General features: G+C 39.2%; 1 protein-coding gene and 18 non-coding genes across 20 annotated transcripts in view; all 19 read left to right on the forward strand.

The window, feature by feature from the left end:
- The window catches only part of klhl36 (kelch-like family member 36), a 215,850-nt gene that overhangs the window by 156,102 nt on the left and 38,579 nt on the right, over positions 1-21,169 (forward strand). The gene's annotated exons all lie outside the window — the stretch shown is intronic.
- On the forward strand, positions 350-540 carry LOC133631639 (U2 spliceosomal RNA). Its single transcript, XR_009821546.1, has one exon. It is a non-coding gene; the product is annotated as a U2 spliceosomal RNA (small nuclear RNA).
- Positions 1,438-1,601, forward strand: LOC133631581 (U1 spliceosomal RNA). Its single transcript, XR_009821493.1, has one exon. It is a non-coding gene; the product is annotated as a U1 spliceosomal RNA (small nuclear RNA).
- Positions 2,505-2,696, forward strand: LOC133631645 (U2 spliceosomal RNA). The gene has a single exon (XR_009821552.1). It is a non-coding gene; the product is annotated as a U2 spliceosomal RNA (small nuclear RNA).
- LOC133631713 (U1 spliceosomal RNA) lies at positions 3,594-3,757 on the forward strand. Its single transcript, XR_009821615.1, has one exon. It is a non-coding gene; the product is annotated as a U1 spliceosomal RNA (small nuclear RNA).
- LOC133631640 (U2 spliceosomal RNA) lies at positions 4,661-4,851 on the forward strand. The gene has a single exon (XR_009821547.1). It is a non-coding gene; the product is annotated as a U2 spliceosomal RNA (small nuclear RNA).
- On the forward strand, positions 5,748-5,911 carry LOC133631582 (U1 spliceosomal RNA). Its single transcript, XR_009821494.1, has one exon. It is a non-coding gene; the product is annotated as a U1 spliceosomal RNA (small nuclear RNA).
- LOC133631615 (U2 spliceosomal RNA) lies at positions 6,815-7,005 on the forward strand. Its single transcript, XR_009821523.1, has one exon. It is a non-coding gene; the product is annotated as a U2 spliceosomal RNA (small nuclear RNA).
- Positions 7,903-8,066, forward strand: LOC133631704 (U1 spliceosomal RNA). Its single transcript, XR_009821607.1, has one exon. It is a non-coding gene; the product is annotated as a U1 spliceosomal RNA (small nuclear RNA).
- Positions 8,967-9,163, forward strand: LOC133631671 (U2 spliceosomal RNA). The gene has a single exon (XR_009821577.1). It is a non-coding gene; the product is annotated as a U2 spliceosomal RNA (small nuclear RNA).
- LOC133631714 (U1 spliceosomal RNA) lies at positions 10,035-10,198 on the forward strand. The gene has a single exon (XR_009821616.1). It is a non-coding gene; the product is annotated as a U1 spliceosomal RNA (small nuclear RNA).
- On the forward strand, positions 11,087-11,283 carry LOC133631670 (U2 spliceosomal RNA). Its single transcript, XR_009821576.1, has one exon. It is a non-coding gene; the product is annotated as a U2 spliceosomal RNA (small nuclear RNA).
- On the forward strand, positions 12,155-12,318 carry LOC133631705 (U1 spliceosomal RNA). The gene has a single exon (XR_009821608.1). It is a non-coding gene; the product is annotated as a U1 spliceosomal RNA (small nuclear RNA).
- LOC133631650 (U2 spliceosomal RNA) lies at positions 13,215-13,405 on the forward strand. The gene has a single exon (XR_009821557.1). It is a non-coding gene; the product is annotated as a U2 spliceosomal RNA (small nuclear RNA).
- Positions 14,303-14,466, forward strand: LOC133631707 (U1 spliceosomal RNA). Its single transcript, XR_009821610.1, has one exon. It is a non-coding gene; the product is annotated as a U1 spliceosomal RNA (small nuclear RNA).
- On the forward strand, positions 15,369-15,559 carry LOC133631668 (U2 spliceosomal RNA). The gene has a single exon (XR_009821574.1). It is a non-coding gene; the product is annotated as a U2 spliceosomal RNA (small nuclear RNA).
- LOC133631708 (U1 spliceosomal RNA) lies at positions 16,457-16,620 on the forward strand. The gene has a single exon (XR_009821611.1). It is a non-coding gene; the product is annotated as a U1 spliceosomal RNA (small nuclear RNA).
- Positions 17,517-17,707, forward strand: LOC133631644 (U2 spliceosomal RNA). Its single transcript, XR_009821551.1, has one exon. It is a non-coding gene; the product is annotated as a U2 spliceosomal RNA (small nuclear RNA).
- LOC133631709 (U1 spliceosomal RNA) lies at positions 18,605-18,768 on the forward strand. Its single transcript, XR_009821612.1, has one exon. It is a non-coding gene; the product is annotated as a U1 spliceosomal RNA (small nuclear RNA).

Consider the following 21,169-nt stretch of genomic DNA (forward strand, 5'->3'; position numbering starts at 1 on the left):
CCTTTTGCTAAAATATTCTACCAACCACCAACATTTATGTATTTTATATTGAAGACTATGCATTGTTTGTTTGGTTGAATGAGACTGGGGCGATGCGAATGTTTGAAAAATGTATTTCGCCGCTTACTATTGGACTGACGTGTACCACGTGACCATGACAAGCAGGAGTGATCAAACACTTCCGTTCATTAAAAGTATTTGCAGCCTTCAAAATAATGCAGTCATTCAAAAAGTGCATGGTTGTTGTTTGGTGTGTTGATATGTGACGTTGTGGTTAATAAATGTGTGTAACCGTCACTTTAGGTTGTTGTGTCCGGAATGACATGCTCCCTTCTGACGACTTAGTGGCATCGCTTCTCGGCCTTTTGGCTAAGATCAAGTGTAGTATCTGTTCTTATCAGTTTAATATCTGATACGTCCCCTATCCGGGGACCATATATTAAATTGATTTTTGGATCAGGGAGATGGAATAGGGGCTTGCTCTGTCCACTCCACGCATCGATCTGGTATTGCAGTACCTCCAGAAACGGTGCACCTCCTCTCTTGTCAAAATCAATTAAAATGTCACTATTAATATCTGAAATACAGTTGATAGTACAACAAGTCACTGAGTTCTACAGCATTAATGTGTGGACAGTGTTAGGCTGAGATAATATGGTTATAGTTGCGTACATGTTCATTGTGCACAACACAATTACCACCCGGAATGATGTGGGTACTTGCAGGTAAAGTCGTCCCTTTCTTTACATGTAGTTTTAAACATGCAAACTTTAAACGGATGAAACCGGACTTTGTTTGTTGTAGACGAACAGAAAACTGAACACATATGGTGTGGAAGAGTTGCAAACAGTTGCATGTCTTTGGGTCTGTTACTACCGGTTTTGCACATCGAAAGACTGACATGTTTGCCCATTCTTCTTCGCAAAGCATTTCCAACTAAGTCAAATTAGACGGAAGGTGTTTGTGAACAGCATTTTTCAGATATTGCCCAATATTTTGTATTGGAATTAGTTGTTTTTTTCAAGCTAATTTAAATGTGATTTGTTATGTTTCATTATAAAGTTGTTCAAGTTTGATGTCAGTAAAAATCTTAAACGGTGTAGTGTGTGCTACCCACCACTAGATGGTGACAGTATAACATGTGTTACTGTCCCAAACAAAGAAACAGGAAGTGGCTGTAAAGGGAAGCAGGGACACCCAGACCCTTCCAGTACAGGCTAGGCGTATTAGTGTAGATTGCATGATGGGAACAAATAGTTGTGTTCAAGTGTAATATAAATAGTGATAATATTGTAATGATCAAACAATGTTGTGTAGTAGACTCTTGTACATGTGCAGGCTTTTGAGTGTGTGTGTTTGCTAGTGTGCACGCGATGAGCCCATCACTTAACATGGTGTGTGTGTGAATGACTTGTGTGTGTGAGCCATGTACAACTCATACTTACCTGGCAGGGGAGTTACCATGATCAAGAAGGTGGTTCACCTAGGTTGAGGCTCTGCCATTGCACTCCGGCTGTGCTGACCCTTACGAATTCCCCAAATGTGGGAATCTCGACTGCAAAATTTGTGGTAGTGGGGGACTGCGTTCGCGCTCTCCCCTGATCATCTGTTTAATGATAATACACACTAAATGTATCATGTCCTCAGATTAATTACATGTTCTGTTATTGAAATGAACACATGTCAATGTTGCCACCATCTAGTGTTGAGTAGCACATATTACAATGTTAAAGATTGTCACTGACTTTGAATTGCAAACAAAACAACAATTCAACCTGACTGATCATGCAGCGAGTGTACGGAAAGCTGGTGTTGTACTGCCACCTACTGGTAACAACTTTGCACCTATGCTGCTATGCTTTCAACAACACAACCTGTGTTGTTTTATCAGTACAGGTACTGAGAAATTACTATAAAGAATTTCTAAGCATTTTACATGGGTAATTGTTATAAATTGTATTACGTGTTAGTTACAAGTAATGCTTAAGTTTTATGTGTTGCCTTCATGTCCGGTTTTAAGTGATGTAGTTACCACTCCACGTCACTTGGTGGCTGAAGCGTTTGTCTCAATGGCACAAGAAATAAGCTGGAAGTAGTTTGGTCATGAGGCGGGCTCGACAATTATATTGGTCAAATGTTGATCAAAGCTACTTTACCTTTTGCTAAAATATTCTACCAACCACCAACATTTATGTATTTTATATTGAAGACTATGCATTGTTTGTTTGGTTGAATGAGACTGGGGCGATGCGAATGTTTGAAAAATTTATTTCGCCGCTTACTATTGGACTGACGTGTACCACGTGACCATGACAAGCAGGAGTGATCAAACACTTCCGTTCATTAAAAGTATTTGCAGCCTTCAAAATAATGCAGTCATTCAAAAAGCTTATGGTTGTTGTTTGGTGTGTTGATATGTGACGTTGTGGTTAATAAATGTGTGTAACCGTCACTTTAGGTTGTTGTGTCCGGAATGACATGCTCCCTTCTGACGACTTAGTGGCATCGCTTCTCGGCCTTTTGGCTAAGATCAAGTGTAGTATCTGTTCTTATCAGTTTAATATCTGATACGTCCCCTATCTGGGGACCATATATTAAATTGATTTTTGGATAGGGGGAGATGGAATAGGGGCTTGCTCTGTCCACTCCACGCATCGATCTGGTATTGCAGTACCTCCAGAAACGGTGCACCCCCTCTCTTGTCAAAATCAATTAAAATGTCACTATTAATATCTGAAATACAGTTGATAGTACAACAAGTCACTGAGTTCTACAGCATTAATGTGTGGACAGTGTTAGGCTGAGATAATATGGTTATAGTTGCGTACATGTTCATTGTGCACAACACAATTACCACCCGGAATGATGTGGGTACTTGCAGGTAAACTCGTCCCTTTCTTTACATGTAGTTTTAAACATGCAAACTTTAAACGGATGAAACCGGACTTTGTTTGTTGTAGACGAACAGAAAACTGAACACATATGGTGTGGAAGAGTTGCAAACAGTTGCATGTCTTTGGGTCTGTTACTACCGGTTTTGCACATCGAAAGACTGACATGTTTGCCCATTCTTCTTCGCAAAGCATTTCCAACTAAGTCAAATTAGACGGAAGGTGTTTGTGAACAGCATTTTTCAGATATTGCCCAATATTTTGTATTGGAATTAGTTGTTTTTTTCAAGCTAATTTAAATGTGATTTGTTATGTTTCATTATAAAGTTGTTCAAGTTTGATGTCAGTAAAAATCTTAAACGGTGTAGTGTGTGCTACCCACCACTAGATGGTGACAGTATAACATGTGTTACTGTCCCAAACAAAGAAACAGGAAGTGGCTGTAAAGGGAAGCAGGGACACCCAGACCCTTCCAGTACAGGCTAGGCGTATTAGTGTAGATTGCATGATGGGAACCAATAGTTGTGTTCAAGTGTAATATAAATAGTGATAATATTGTAATGATCCAACAATGTTGTGTAGTAGACTCTTGTACATGTGCAGGCTTTTGAGTGTGTGTGTTTGCTAGTGTGCACGCGATGAGCCCATCACTTAACATGGTGTGTGTGTGAATGACTTGTGTGTGTGAGCCATGTACAACTCATACTTACCTGGCAGGGGAGTTACCATGATCAAGAAGGTGGTTCACCTAGGGTGAGGCTCTGCCATTGCACTCCGGCTGTGCTGACCCTTACGAATTCCCCAAATGTGGGAATCTCGGCTGCAAAATTTGTGGTAGTGGGGGACTGCGTTCGCGCTCTCCCCTGATCATCTGTTTAATGATAATACACACTAAATGTATCATGTCCTCAGATTAATTACATGTTCTGTTATTGAAATGAACACATGTCAATGTTGCCACCATCTAGTGTTGAGTAGCACATATTACAATGTTAAAGATTGTCACTGACTTTGAATTGCAAACAAAACAACAATTCAACCTGACTGATCATGCAGCGAGTGTACGGAAAGCTGGTGTTGTACTGCCACCTACTGGTAACAACTTTGCACCTATGCTGCTATGCTTTCAACAACACAACCTGTGTTGTTTTATCAGTACAGGTACTGAGAAATTACTATAAAGAATTTCTAAGCATTTTACATGGGTAATTGTTATAAATTGTATTACGTGTTAGTTACAAGTAATGCTTAAGTTTTATGTGTTGCCTTCATGTCCGGTTTTAAGTGATGTAGTTACCACTCCACGTCACTTGGTGGCGGAAGCGTTTGTCTCAATGGCACAAGAAATAAGCCGGAAGTAGTTTGGTCATGAGGCGGGCTCGACAATTATATTGGTCAAATGTTGATCAAAGCTACTTTACCTTTTGCTAAAATATTCTACCAACCACCAACATTTATGTATTTTATATTGAAGACTATGCATTGTTTGTTTGGTTGAATGAGACTGGGGCGATGCGAATGTTTGAAAAATGTATTTCGCCGCTTACTATTGGACTGACGTGTACCACGTGACCATGACAAGCAGGAGTGATCAAACACTTCCGTTCATTAAAAGTATTTGCAGCCTTCAAAATAATGCAGTCATTCAAAAAGTGCATGGTTGTTGTTTGGTGTGTTGATATGTGACGTTGTGGTTAATAAATGTGTGTAACCGTCACTTTAGGTTGTTGTGTCCGGAATGACATGCTCCCTTCTGACGACTTAGTGGCATCGCTTCTCGGCCTTTTGGCTAAGATCAAGTGTAGTATCTGTTCTTATCAGTTTAATATCTGATACGTCCCCTATCCGGGGACCATATATTAAATTGATTTTTGGATCAGGGAGATGGAATAGGGGCTTGCTCTGTCCACTCCACGCATCGATCTGGTATTGCAGTACCTCCAGAAACGGTGCACCTCCTCTCTTGTCAAAATCAATTAAAATGTCACTATTAATATCTGAAATACAGTTGATAGTACAACAAGTCACTGAGTTCTACAGCATTAATGTGTGGACAGTGTTAGGCTGAGATAATATGGTTATAGTTGCGTACATGTTCATTGTGCACAACACAATTACCACCCGGAATGATGTGGGTACTTGCAGGTAAAGTCGTCCCTTTCTTTACATGTAGTTTTAAACATGCAAACTTTAAACGGATGAAACCGGACTTTGTTTGTTGTAGACGAACAGAAAACTGAACACATATGGTGTGGAAGAGTTGCAAACAGTTGCATGTCTTTGGGTCTGTTACTACCGGTTTTGCACATCGAAAGACTGACATGTTTGCCCATTCTTCTTCGCAAAGCATTTCCAACTAAGTCAAATTAGACGGAAGGTGTTTGTGAACAGCATTTTTCAGATATTGCCCAATATTTTGTATTGGAATTAGTTGTTTTTTCAAGCTAATTTAAATGTGATTTGTTATGTTTCATTATAAAGTTGTTCAAGTTTGATGTCAGTAAAAATCTTAAACGGTGTAGTGTGTGCTACCCACCACTAGATGGTGACAGTATAACATGTGTTACTGTCCCAAATAAAGAAACAGGAAGTGGCTGTAAAGGGAAGCAGGGACACCCAGACCCTTCCAGTACAGGCTAGGCGTATTAGTGTAGATTGCATGATGGGAACAAATAGTTGTGTTCAAGTGTAATATAAATAGTGATAATATTGTAATGATCAAACAATGTTGTGTAGTAGACTCTTGTACATGTGCAGGCTTTTGAGTGTGTGTGTTTGCTAGTGTGCACGCGATGAGCCCATCACTTAACATGGTGTGTGTGTGAATGACTTGTGTGTGTGAGCCATGTACAACTCATACTTACCTGGCAGGGGAGTTACCATGATCAAGAAGGTGGTTCACCTAGGTTGAGGCTCTGCCATTGCACTCCGGCTGTGCTGACCCTTACGAATTCCCCAAATGTGGGAATCTCGACTGCAAAATTTGTGGTAGTGGGGGACTGCGTTCGCGCTCTCCCCTGATCATCTGTTTAATGATAATACACACTAAATGTATCATGTCCTCAGATTAATTACATGTTCTGTTATTGAAATGAACACATGTCAATGTTGCCACCATCTAGTGTTGAGTAGCACATATTACAATGTTAAAGATTGTCACTGACTTTGAATTGCAAACAAAACAACAATTCAACCTGACTGATCATGCAGCGAGTGTACGGAAAGCTGGTGTTGTACTGCCACCTACTGGTAACAACTTTGCACCTATGCTGCTATGCTTTCAACAACACAACCTGTGTTGTTTTATCAGTACAGGTACTGAGAAATTACTATAAAGAATTTCTAAGCATTTTACATGGGTAATTGTTATAAATTGTATTACGTGTTAGTTACAAGTAATAATTAAGTTTTATGTGTTGCCTTCATGTCCGGTTTTAAGTGATGTAGTTACCACTCCACGTCACTTGGTGGCGGAAGCGTTTGTCTCAATGGCACAAGAAATAAGCCGGAAGTAGTTTGGTCATGAGGCGGGCTCGACAATTATATTGGTCAAATGTTGATCAAAGCTACTTTACCTTTTGCTAAAATATTCTACCAACCACCAACATTTATGTATTTTATATTGAAGACTATGCATTGTTTGTTTGGTTGAATGAGACTGGGGCGATGCGAATGTTTGAAAAATGTATTTCGCCGCTTACTATTGGACTGACGTGTACCACGTGACCATGACAAGCAGGAGTGATCAAACACTTCCGTTCATTAAAAGTATTTGCAGCCTTCAAAATAATGCAGTCATTCAAAAAGTGCATGGTTGTTGTTTGGTGTGTTGATATGTGACGTTGTGGTTAATAAATGTGTGTAACCGTCACTTTAGGTTGTTGTGTCCGGAATGACATGCTCCCTTCTGACGACTTAGTGGCATCGCTTCTCGGCCTTTTGGCTAAGATCAAGTGTAGTATCTGTTCTTATCAGTTTAATATCTGATACGTCCCCTATCCGGGGACCATATATTAAATTGATTTTTGGATCAGGGAGATGGAATAGGGGCTTGCTCTGTCCACTCCACGCATCGATCTGGTATTGCAGTACCTCCAGAAACGGTGCACCCCCTCTCTTGTCAAAATCAATTAAAATGTCACTATTAATATCTGAAATACAGTTGATAGTACAACAAGTCACTGAGTTCTACAGCATTAATGTGTGGACAGTGTTAGGCTGAGATAATATGGTTATAGTTGCGTACATGTTCATTGTGCACAACACAATTACCACCCGGAATGATGTGGGTACTTGCAGGTAAAGTCGTCCCTTTCTTTACATGTAGTTTTAAACATGCAAACTTTAAACGGATGAAACCGGACTTTGTTTGTTGTAGACGAACAGAAAACTGAACACATATGGTGTGGAAGAGTTGCAAACAGTTGCATGTCTTTGGGTCTGTTACTACCGGTTTTGCACATCGAAAGACTGACATGTTTGCCCATTCTTCTTCGCAAAGCATTTCCAACTAAGTCAAATTAGACGGAAGGTGTTTGTGAACAGCATTTTTCAGATATTGCCCAATATTTTGTATTGGAATTAGTTGTTTTTTTCAAGCTAATTTAAATGTGATTTGTTATGTTTCATTATAAAGTTGTTCAAGTTTGATGTCAGTGAAAATCTTAAACGGTGTAGTGTGTGCTACCCACCACTAGATGGTGACAGTATAACATGTGTTACTGTCCCAAACCAAGAAACAGGATGTGGCTGAAAAGGGAGGCAGGGACACCCAGACCCTTCCAGTACAGGCTAGGCGTAGTAGTGTAGATTGCATGATGGGAACAAATAGTTGTGTTCAAGTGTAATATAAATAGTGATAATATTGTAATGATCAAACAATGTTGTGTAGTAGACTCTTGTACATGTGCAGGCTTTTGAGTGTGTGTGTTTGCTAGTGTGCACGCGATGAGCCCATCACTTAACATGGTGTGTGTGTGAATGACTTGTGTGTGTGAGCCATGTACAACTCATACTTACCTGGCAGGGGAGTTACCATGATCAAGAAGGTGGTTCACCTAGGGTGAGGCTCTGCCATTGCACTCCGGCTGTGCTGACCCTTACGAATTCCCCAAATGTGGGAATCTCGACTGCAAAATTTGTGGTAGTGGGGGACTGCGTTCGCGCTCTCCCCTGATCATCTGTTTAATGATAATACACACTAAATGTATCATGTCCTCAGATTAATTACATGTTCTGTTATTGAAATGAACACATGTCAATGTTGCCACCATCTAGTGTTGAGTAGCACATATTACAATGTTAAAGATTGTCACTGACTTTGAATTGCAAACAAAACAATTCAACCTGACTGATCATGCAGCGAGTGTACGGAAAGCTGGTGTTGTACTGCCACCTACTGGTAACAACTTTGCACCTATGCTGCTATGCTTTCAACAACACAACCTGTGTTGTTTTATCAGTACAGGTACTGAGAAATTACTATAAAGAATTTCTAAGCATTTTACATGGGTAATTGTTATAAATTGTATTACGTGTTAGTTACAAGTAATGCTTAAGTTTTATGTGTTGCCTTCATGTCCGGTTTTAAGTGATGTAGTTACCACTCCACGTCACTTGGTGGCTGAAGCGTTTGTCTCAATGGCACAAGAAATAAGCCGGAAGTAGTTTGGTCATGAGGCGGGCTCGACAATTATATTGGTCAAATGTTGATCAAAGCTACTTTACCTTTTGCTAAAATATTCTACCAACCACCAACATTTATGTATTTTATATTGAAGACTATGCATTGTTTGTTTGGTTGAATGAGACTGGGGCGATGCGAATGTTTGAAAAATGTATTTCGCCGCTTACTATTGGACTGACGTGTACCACGTGACCATGACAAGCAGGAGTGATCAAACACTTCCGTTCATTAAAAGTATTTGCAGCCTTCAAAATAATGCAGTCATTCAAAAAGCTTATGGTTGTTGTTTGGTGTGTTGATATGTGACGTTGTGGTTAATAAATGTGTGTAACCGTCACTTTAGGTTGTTGTGTCCGGAATGACATGCTCCCTTCTGACGACTTAGTGGCATCGCTTCTCGGCCTTTTGGCTAAGATCAAGTGTAGTATCTGTTCTTATCAGTGTAATATCTGATACGTCCCCTATCCGGGGACCATATATTAAATTGATTTTTGGATCAGGGAGATGGAATAGGGGCTTGCTCTGTCCACTCCACGCATCGATCTGGTATTGCAGTACCTCTCTTGTCAAAATCAATTAAAATGTCACTATTAATATCTGAAATACAGTTGATAGTGCAACAAGTCACTGAGTTCTACAGCATTAATGTGTGGACAGTGTTAGGCTGAGATAATATGGTTATAGTTGCGTACATGTTCATTGTGCACAACACAATTACCACCTGCAATGATGTGGGTACTTGCAGGTAAAGTCGTCCCTTTCTTTACATGTAGTTTTAAACATGCAAACTTTAAACGGATGAAACCGGACTTTGTTTGTTGTAGACGAACAGAAAACTGAACACATATGGTGTGGAAGAGTTGCAAACAGTTGCATGTCTTTGGGTCTGTTACTACCGGTTTTGCACATCGAAAGACTGACATGTTTGCCCATTCTTCTTCGCAAAGCATTTCCAACTAAGTCAAATTAGACGGAAGGTGTTTGTGAACAGCATTTTTCAGATATTGCCCAATATTTTGTATTGGAATTAGTTGTTTTTTTCAAGCTAATTTAAATGTGATTTGTTATGTTTCATTATAAAGTTGTTCAAGTTTGATGTCAGTGAAAATCTTAAACGGTGTAGTGTGTGCTACCCACCACTAGATGGTGACAGTATAACATGTGTTACTGTCCCAAACCAAGAAACAGGAAGTGGCTGTAAAGGGAGGCAGGGACACCCAGACCCTTCCAGTACAGGCTAGGCGTAGTAGTGTAGATTGCATGATGGGAACAAATAGTTGTGTTCAAGTGTAATATAAATAGTGATAATATTGTAATGATCCAACAATGTTGTGTAGTAGACTCTTGTACATGTGCAGGCTTTTGAGTGTGTGTGTTTGCTAGTGTGCACGCGATGAGCCCATCACTTAACATGGTGTGTGTGTGAATGACTTGTGTGTGTGAGCCATGTACAACTCATACTTACCTGGCAGGGGAGTTACCATGATCAAGAAGGTGGTTCACCTAGGGTGAGGCTCTGCCATTGCACTCCGGCTGTGCTGACCCTTACGAATTCCCCAAATGTGGGAATCTCGACTGCTAAATTTGTGGTAGTGGGGGACTGCGTTCGCGCTCTCCCCTGATCATCTGTTTAATGATAATACACACTAAATGTATCATGTCCTCAGATTACTTACATGTTCTGTTATTGACATGAACACATGTCATAATGCCACCATCTAGTGTTGAGTAGCACATATTACAATGTTAAAGATTGTCACTGACTTTGAATTGCAAACAAAACAACAATTCAACCTGACTGATCATGCAGCGAGTGTACGGAAAGCTGGTGTTGTACTGCCACCTACTGGTAACAACTTTGCACCTATGCTGCTATGCTTTCAACAACACAACCTGTGTTGTTTTATCAGTACAGGTACTGAGAAATTACTATAAAGAATTTCTAAGCATTTTACATGGGTAATTGTTATAAATTGTATTACGTGTTAGTTACAAGTAATGCTTAAGTTTTATGTGTTGCCTTCATGTCCGGTTTTAAGTGATGTAGTTACCACTCCACGTCACTTGGTGGCGGAAGCGTTTGTCTCAATGGCACAAGAAATAAGCCGGAAGTAGTTTGGTCATGAGGCGGGCTCGACAATTATATTGGTCAAATGTTGATCAAAGCTACTTTACCTTTTGCTAAAATATTCTACCAACCACCAACATTTATGTATTTTTTATTGTTTGTTTGGTTGAATGAGACTGGGGCGATGCGAATGTTTGAAAAATGTATTTCGCCGCTTACTATTGGACTGACGTGTACCACGTGACCATGACAAGCAGGAGTGATCAAACACTTCCGTTCATTAAAAGTATTTGCAGCCTTCAAAATAATGCAGTCATTCAAAAAGTGCATGGTTGTTGTTTGGTGTGTTGATATGTGACGTTGTGGTTAATAAATGTGTGTAACCGTCACTTTAAGTTGTTGTGTCCGGAATGACATGCTCCCTTCTGACGACTTAGTGGCATCGCTTCTCGGCCTTTTGGCTAAGATCAAGTGTAGTATCTGTTCTTATCAGTTTAATATCTGATACGTCCCCTATCCGGGGACCATATATTAAATTGATTTTTGGATCAGGGAGATGGAATAGGGGCTTGCTCTGTCCACTCCACGCATCGATCTGGTATTGCAGTACCTCTCTTGTCAAAATCAATTAAAATGTCACTATTAATATCTGAAATACAGTTGATAGTGCAACAAGTCACTGAGTTCTACAGCATTAATGTGTGGACAGTGTTAGGCTGAGATAATATGGTTATAGTTGCGTACATGTTCATTGTGCACAACACAATTACCACCCGGAATGATGTGGGTACTTGCAGGTAAAGTCGTCCCTTTCTTTACATGTAGTTTTAAACATGCAAACTTTAAACGGATGAAACCGGACTTTGTTTGTTGTAGACGAACAGAAAACTGAACACATATGGTGTGGAAGAGTTGCAAACAGTTGCATGTCTTTGGGTCTGTTACTACCGGTTTTGCACATCGAAAGACTGACATGTTTGCCCATTCTTCTTCGCAAAGCATTTCCAACTAAGTCAAATTAGACGGAAGGTGTTTGTGAACAGCATTTTTCAGATATTGCCCAATATTTTGTATTGGAATTAGTTGTTTTTTTCAAGCTAATTTAAATGTGATTTGTTATGTTTCATTATAAAGTTGTTCAAGTTTGATGTCAGTGAAAATCTTAAACGGTGTAGTGTGTGCTACCCACCACTAGATGGTGACAGTATAACATGTGTTACTGTCCCAAACCAAGAAACAGGATGTGGCTGAAAAGGGAGGCAGGGACACCCAGACCCTTCCAGTACAGGCTAGGCGTAGTAGTGTAGATTGCATGATGGGAACAAATAGTTGTGTTCAAGTGTAATATAAATAGTGATAATATTGTAATGATCAAACAATGTTGTGTAGTAGACTCTTGTACATGTGCAGGCTTTTGAGTGTGTGTGTTTGCTAGTGTGCACGCGATGAGCCCATCACTTAACATGGTGTGTGTGTGAATGACTTGTGTGTGTGAGCCATGTACAACTCATACTTACCTGGCAGGGGAGTTACCATGATCAAGAAGGTGGTTCACCTAGGGTGAGGCTCTGCCATTGCACTCCGGCTGTGCTGACCCTTACGAATTCCCCAAATGTGGGAATCTCGACTGCAAAATTTGTGGTAGTGGGGGACTGCGTTCGCGCTCTCCCCTGATCATCTGTTTAATGATAATACACACTAAATGTATCATGTCCTCAGATTAATTACATGTTCTGTTATTGAAATGAACACATGTCATAATGCCACCATCTAGTGTTGAGTAGCACATATTACAATGTTAAAGATTGTCACTGACTTTGAATTGCAAACAAAACAACAATTCAACCTGACTGATCATGCAGCGAGTGTACGGAAAGCTGGTGTTGTACTGCCACCTACTGGTAACAACTTTGCACCTATGCTGCTATGCTTTCAACAACACAACCTGTGTTGTTTTATCAGTACAGGTACTGAGAAATTACTATAAAGAATTTCTAAGCATTTTACATGGGTAATTGTTATAAATTGTATTACGTGTTAGTTACAAGTAATGCTTCAGTTTTATGTGTTGCCTTCATGTCCGGTTTTAAGTGATGTAGTTACCACTCCACGTCACTTGGTGGCGGAAGCGTTTGTCTCAATGGCACAAGAAATAAGCCGGAAGTAGTTTGGTCATGAGGCGGGCTCGACAATTATATTGGTCAAATGTTGATCAAAGCTACTTTACCTTTTGCTAAAATATTCTACCAACCACCAACATTTATGTATTTTATATTGAAGACTATGCATTGTTTGTTTGGTTGAATGAGACTGGGGCGATGCGAATGTTTGAAAAATGTATTTCGCCGCTTACTATTGGACTGACGTGTACCACGTGACCATGACAAGCAGGAGTGATCAAACACTTCCGTTCATTAAAAGTATTTGCAGCCTTCAAAATAATGCAGTCATTCAAAAACTGCATGGTTGTTGTTTGGTGTGTTGATATGTGACGTTGTGGTTAATAAATGTGTGTCACTTTAGGTTGTTGTGTCCGGAATGACATGCTCCCTTCTGACGACTTAGTGGCATCGCTTCTCGGCCTTTTGGCTAAGATCAAGTGTAGTATCTGTTCTTATCAGTTTAATATCTGATACGTCCCCTATCCGGGGACCATATATTAAATTGATTTTTGCATCAGGGAGATGGAATAGGGGCTTGCTCTGTCCACTCCACGCATCGATCTGGTATTGCAGTACCTCCAGAAACGGTGCACCCCGTCTCTTGTCAAAATCAATTAAAATGTCACTATTAATATCTGAAATACAGTTGATAGTACAACAAGTCACTGAGTTTTACAGCATTAATGTGTGGAATTTGTTAGGCTGAGATAATATGGTTATAGTTGCGTGCATGTTCATTGTGCACAACACAATTACCACCCGGAATGATGTGGGTACTTGCAGGTAAAGTCGTCCCTTTCTTTACATGTAGTTTTAAACATGCAAACTTTAAACGGATGAAACCGGACTTTGTTTGTTGTAGACGAACAGAAAACTGAACACATATGGTGTGGAAGAGTTGCAAACAGTTGCATGTCTTTGGGTCTGTTACTACCGGTTTTGCACATCGAAAGACTGACATGTTTGCCCATTCTTCTTCGCAAAGCATTTCCAACTAAGTCAAATTAGACGGAAGGTGTTTGTGAACAGCATTTTTCAGATATTGCCCAATATTTTGTATTGGAATTAGTTGTTTTTTTCAAGCTAATTTAAATGTGATTTGTTATGTTTCATTATAAAGTTGTTCAAGTTTGATGTCAGTGAAAATCTTAAACGGTGTAGTGTGTGCTACCCACCACTAGATGGTGACAGTATAACATGTGTTACTGTCCCAAACCAAGAAACAGGATGTGGCTGTAAAGGGAGGCAGGGACACCCAGACCCTTCCAGTACAGGCTAGGCGTAGTAGTGTAGATTGCATGATGGGAACAAATAGTTGTGTTCAAGTGTAATATAAATAGTGATAATATTGTAATGATCAAACAATGTTGTGTAGTAGACTCTTGTACATGTGCAGGCTTTTGAGTGTGTGTGTTTGCTAGTGTGCATGCGATGAGCCCATCACTTAACATGGTGTGTGTGTGAATGACTTGTGTGTGTGAGCCATGTACAACTCATACTTACCTGGCAGGGGAGTTACCATGATCAAGAAGGTGGTTCACCTAGGGTGAGGCTCTGCCATTGCACTCCGGCTGTGCTGACCCTTACGAATTCCCCAAATGTGGGAATCTCGACTGCAAAATTTGTGGTAGTGGGGGACTGCGTTCGCGCTCTCCCCTGATCATCTGTTTAATGATAATACACACTAAATGTATCATGTCCTCAGATTAATTACATGTTTTGTTATTGAAATGAACACATGTCATAATGCCACCATCTAGTGTTGAGTAGCACATATTACAATGTTAAAGATTGTCACTGACTTTGAATTGCAAACAAAACAACAATTCAACCTGACTGATCATGCAGCGAGTGTACGGAAAGCTGGTGTTGTACTGCCACCTACTGGTAACAACTTTGCACCTATGCTGCTATGCTTTCAACAACACAACCTGTGTTGTTTTATCAGTACAGGTACTGAGAAATTACTATAAAGAATTTCTAAGCATTTTACATGGGTAATTGTTATAAATTGTATTACGTGTTAGTTACAAGTAATGCTTAAGTTTTATGTGTTGCCTTCATGTCCGGTTTTAAGTGATGTAGTTACCACTCCACGTCACTTGGTGGCGGAAGCGTTTGTCTCAATGGCACAAGAAATAAGCCGGAAGTAGTTTGGTCATGAGGCGGGCTCGACAATTATATTGGTCAAATGTTGATCAAAGCTACTTTACCTTTTGCTAAAATATTCTACCAACCACCAACATTTATGTATTTTATATTGAAGACTATGCATTGTTTGTTTGGTTGAATGAGACTGGGGCGATGCGAATGTTTGAAAAATGTATTTCGCCGCTTACTATTGGACTGACGTGTACCACGTGACCATGACAAGCAGGAGTGATCAAACACTTCCGTTCATTAAAAGTATTTGCAGCCTTCAAAATAATGCAGTCATTCAAAAAGCTTATGGTTGTTGTTTGGTGTGTTGATATGTGACGTTGTGGTTAATAAATGTGTGTAACCGTCACTTTAGGTTGTTGTGTCCGGAATGACATGCTCCCTTCTGACGACTTAGTGGCATCGCTTCTCGGCCTTTTGGCTAAGATCAAGTGTAGTATCTGTTCTTATCAGTTTAATATCTGATACGTCCACTATCTGGGGACCATATATTAAATTGATTTTTGGATCAGGGAGATGGAATAGGGGCTTGCTCTGTCCACTCAACGCATTGATCTGGTATTGCAGTACCTCCAGAAACGGTGCACCCCCTCTCTTGTCAAAATCAATTAAAATGTCACTATCAATATCTGAAATACAGTTGATAGTACAACAAGTCACTGAGTTCTACAGCATTAATGTGTGGACAGTGTTAGGCTGAGATAATATGGTTATAGTTGCGTACATGTTCATTGTGCACAACACAATTACCACCCGGAATGATGTGGGTACTTGCAGGTAAAGTCGTCCCTTTCTTTACATGTAGTTTTAAACATGCAAACTTTAAACGGATGAAACCGGACTTTGTTTGTTGTAGACGAACAGAAAACTGAACACATATGGTGTGGAAGAGTTGCAAACAGTTGCATGTCTTTGGGTCTGTTACTACCGGTTTTGCACATCGAAAGACTGACATGTTTGCCCATTCTTCTTCGCAAAGCATTTCCAACTAAGTCAAATTAGACGGAAGGTGTTTGTGAACAGCATTTTTCAGATATTGCCCAATATTTTGTATTGGAATTAGTTGTTTTTTTCAAGCTAATTTAAATGTGATTTGTTATGTTTCATTATAAAGTTGTTCAAGTTTGATGTCAGTGAAAATCTTAAACGGTGTAGTGTGTGCTACCCACCACTAGATGGTGACAGTATAACATGTGTTACTGTCCCAAACCAAGAAACAGGATGTGGCTGAAAAGGGAGGCAGGGACACCCAGACCCTTCCAGTACAGGCTAGGCGTAGTAGTGTAGATTGCATGATGGGAACAAATAGTTGTGTTCAAGTGTAATATAAATAGTGATAATATTGTAATGATCAAACAATGTTGTGTAGTAGACTCTTGTACATGTGCAGGCTTTTGAGTGTGTGTGTTTGCTAGTGTGCACGCGATGAGCCCATCACTTAACATGGTGTGTGTGTGAATGACTTGTGTGTGTGAGCCATGTACAACTCATACTTACCTGGCAGGGGAGTTACCATGATCAAGAAGGTGGTTCACCTAGGGTGAGGCTCTGCCATTGCACTCCGGCTGTGCTGACCCTTACGAATTCCCCAAATGTGGGAATCTCGACTGCAAAATTTGTGGTAGTGGGGGACTGCGTTCGCGCTCTCCCCTGATCATCTGTTTAATGATAATACACACTAAATGTATCATGTCCTCAGATTAATTACATGTTCTGTTATTGAAATGAACACATGTCATAATGCCACCATCTAGTGTTGAGTAGCACATATTACAATGTTAAAGATTGTCACTGACTTTGAATTGCAAACAAAACAACAATTCAACCTGACTGATCATGCAGCGAGTGTACGGAAAGCTGGTGTTGTACTGCCACCTACTGGTAACAACTTTGCACCTATGCTGCTATGCTTTCAACAACACAACCTGTGTTGTTTTATCAGTACAGGTACTGAGAAATTACTATAAAGAATTTCTAAGCATTTTACATGGGTAATTGTTATAAATTGTATTACGTGTTAGTTACAAGTAATGCTTAAGTTTTATGTGTTGCCTTCATGTCCGGTTTTAAGTGATGTAGTTACCACTCCACGTCACTTGGTGGCGGAAGCGTTTGTCTCAATGGCACAAGAAATAAGCCGGAAGTAGTTTGGTCATGAGGCGGGCTCGACAATTATATTGGTCAAATGTTGATCAAAGCTACTTTACCTTTTACTAAAATATTCTACCAACCACCAACATTTATGTATTTTATATTGAAGACTATGCATTGTTTGTTTGGTTGAATGAGACTGGGGCGATGCGAATGTTTGAAAAATGTATTTCGCCGCTTACTATTGGACTGACGTGTACCACGTGACCATGACAAGCAGGAGTGATCAAACACTTCCGTTCATTAAAAGTATTTGCAGCCTTCAAAATAATGCAGTCATTCAAAAACTGCATGGTTGTTGTTTGGTGTGTTGATATGTGACGTTGTGGTTAATAAATGTGTGTCACTTTAGGTTGTTGTGTCCGGAATGACATGCTCCCTTCTGACGACTTAGTGGCATCGCTTCTCGGCCTTTTGGCTAAGATCAAGTGTAGTATCTGTTCTTATCAGTTTAATATCTGATACGTCCCCTATCCGGGGACCATATATTAAATTGATTTTTGCATCAGGGAGATGGAATAGGGGCTTGCTCTGTCCACTCCACGCATCGATCTGGTATTGCAGTACCTCCAGAAACGGTGCACCCCCTCTCTTGTCAAAATCAATTAAAATGTCACTATTAATATCTGAAATACAGTTGATAGTACAACAAGTCACTGAGTTTTACAGCATTAATGTGTGGAATTTGTTAGGCTGAGATAATATGGTTATAGTTGCGTGCATGTTCATTGTGCACAACACAATTACCACCCGGAATGATGTGGGTACTTGCATGTAAAGTCGTCCCTTTCTTTACATGTAGTTTTAAACATGCAAACTTTAAACGGATGAAACCGGACTTTGTTTGTTGTAGACGAACAGAAAACTGAACACATATGGTGTGGAAGAGTTGCAAACAGTTGCATGTCTTTGGGTCTGTTACTACCGGTTTTGCACATCGAAAGACTGACATGTTTGCCCATTCTTCTTCGCAAAGCATTTCCAACTAAGTCAAATTAGACGGAAGGTGTTTGTGAACAGCATTTTTCAGATATTGCCCAATATTTTGTATTGGAATTAGTTGTTTTTTTCAAGCTAATTTAAATGTGATTTGTTATGTTTCATTATAAAGTTGTTCAAGTTTGATGTCAGTGAAAATCTTAAACGGTGTAGTGTGTGCTACCCACCACTAGATGGTGACAGTATAACATGTGTTACTGTCCCAAACCAAGAAACAGGATGTGGCTGTAAAGGGAGGCAGGGACACCCAGACCCTTCCAGTACAGGCTAGGCGTAGTAGTGTAGATTGCATGATGGGAACAAATAGTTGTGTTCAAGTGTAATATAAATAGTGATAATATTGTAATGATCAAACAATGTTGTGTAGTAGACTCTTGTACATGTGCAGACTTTTGAGTGTGTGTGTTTGCTAGTGTGCATGCGATGAGCCCATCACTTAACATGGTGTGTGTGTGAATGACTTGTGTGTGTGAGCCATGTACAACTCATACTTACCTGGCAGGGGAGTTACCATGATCAAGAAGGTGGTTCACCTAGGGTGAGGCTCTGCCATTGCACTCCGGCTGTGCTGACCCTTACGAATTCCCCAAATGTGGGAATCTCGACTGCAAAATTTGTGGTAGTGGGGGACTGCGTTCGCGCTCTCCCCTGATCATCTGTTTAATGATAATACACACTAAATGTATCATGTCCTCAGATTAATTACATGTTTTGTTATTGAAATGAACACATGTCATAATGCCACCATCTAGTGTTGAGTAGCACATATTACAATGTTAAAGATTGTCACTGACTTTGAATTGCAAACAAAACAACAATTCAACCTGACTGATCATGCAGCGAGTGTACGGAAAGCTGGTGTTGTACTGCCACCTACTGGTAACAACTTTGCACCTATGCTGCTATGCTTTCAACAACACAACCTGTGTTGTTTTATCAGTACAGGTACTGAGAAATTACTATAAAGAATTTCTAAGCATTTTACATGGGTAATTGTTATAAATTGTATTACGTGTTAGTTACAAGTAATGCTTAAGTTTTATGTGTTGCCTTCATGTCCGGTTTTAAGTGATGTAGTTACCACTCCACGTCACTTGGTGGCGGAAGCGTTTGTCTCAATGGCACAAGAAATAAGCCGGAAGTAGTTTGGTCATGAGGCGGGCTCGACAATTATATTGGTCAAATGTTGATCAAAGCTACTTTACCTTTTGCTAAAATATTCTACCAACCACCAACATTTATGTATTTTTTATTGTTTGTTTGGTTGAATGAGACTGGGGCGATGCGAATGTTTGAAAAATGTATTTCGCCGCTTACTATTGGACTGACGTGTACCACGTGACCATGACAAGCAGGAGTGATCAAACACTTCCGTTCATTAAAAGTATTTGCAGCCTTCAAAATAATGCAGTCATTCAAAAAGTGCATGGTTGTTGTTTGGTGTGTTGATATGTGACATTGTGGTTAATAAATGTGTGTAACCGTCACTTTAGGTCAGGAGTCACCAACGCGGTGCCCGCGGGCACCAGGTCGCCCGCAAGGACCAGATGAGTCGCACGCCGGCCGGTTCTAAAAATAGCTCAAATAGCAGCACTTACCAGTGAGCTGCCTGTATTTTTTAAATTTTATTTATTTACTAGTGTGACAGTCCTAACTGTCGCGTGGGTTCTCAGGACGATCCAGGGAAGACATTGTCGTAAGACGGTTTAGACTTCTTTATTATTTCAATCACAGAGTCTTTTGCTGCTTTACAGCAGCTGCCTTTTTTCTCACGTGAGCACATGAATGGTTTCCTCCCGTCCGCCGTCTGCTTTTCAGCAGCACGTCGCCGTCGTTTGCGTGGCAGCAGAGGATGGTTTCCTCCCGTCCGCCGTCTTTCTCCGTCTCCTCCCTTGATGTTCACGTCTCTCGCCCTTTTATACGGTCTGAGAGGGTGATTGCACTGTCCACAGCTGCGCGCTCCACGCACGTTATGCTAAATTGCGGCGTCGCTCCCATTTTTTTTTTTACTTTGCTTCTTCTAACTGTTAGAAAGACAATTTTAGAGAAAAAAATACAACCTTAAAAATGATTTTAGGATTTTTAAACACATATACATGTTTACCTTTTAAATTCCTTCCTCTTCTTTCCTGACAATTTAAATCAATGTTCAAGTAAATTTATTTTTTTATTGTAAAGAATAATAAATAAATTGTAATTCTTACATTAATTCTTATTATTCTAACAAAGTGCAGATTGGATTTTAACCTATTTAAAACATGTCATCAAAATTCTAAAATTAATCTTAATCAGGAAAAATTACTAATGATGTTCCATAAATTATTTTTTTAATTTTTTCAAAAAGATTCGAATTAGCTAGTTTTTCTCTTTTTTTTTTCGGTTGAATTTTACATTTTAAAGAGTCGAAATTGAAAATAAACTATGTTTCAAAATTTAATTTGAATTTTTTTCGTGTTTTCTCCTCTTTTAAACCGTTCAATTAAGTGTTTTTTTCATCATTTATTCTCTACAAAAAACCTTCCATAAAAGGAAAAAAAATGTACGAAGGAATGACAGACAGAAATACCCATTTATATATATATATATATATATATATATATATATATATATATATATATATATATATATATATATATATATATATATATATATATATATATATATATATATATATATATTTAGCTATTATTGTTTAAATCACACTTACATGTAACTTACAATTGACAAAATATATATATATATATATATATATATATATATATATATATATATATATATATATATATATATATATATATATATATATATATGTATATATATATATATATATATATATATATATATATATATATATATATATATATATATATATATATATATATATATATATATATATACATATATATAAACACTTAAAATGTAAAGTGTTTTGTGTTTAATATAAATGAACTCTGACCTAGTATAGTTCAAAGGTCAGTATTGTGCGCATGACCAAAACGTAGCGTTTGTTGCGCTCTTACAAACAAGCTAACGCAGCGAATATGAGAAGAGT

The sequence above is a fragment of the Entelurus aequoreus genome, linkage group LG16 (assembly GCF_033978785.1).
Source record: "Entelurus aequoreus isolate RoL-2023_Sb linkage group LG16, RoL_Eaeq_v1.1, whole genome shotgun sequence".
Classification (NCBI taxonomy): domain Eukaryota; kingdom Metazoa; phylum Chordata; class Actinopteri; order Syngnathiformes; family Syngnathidae; genus Entelurus; species Entelurus aequoreus.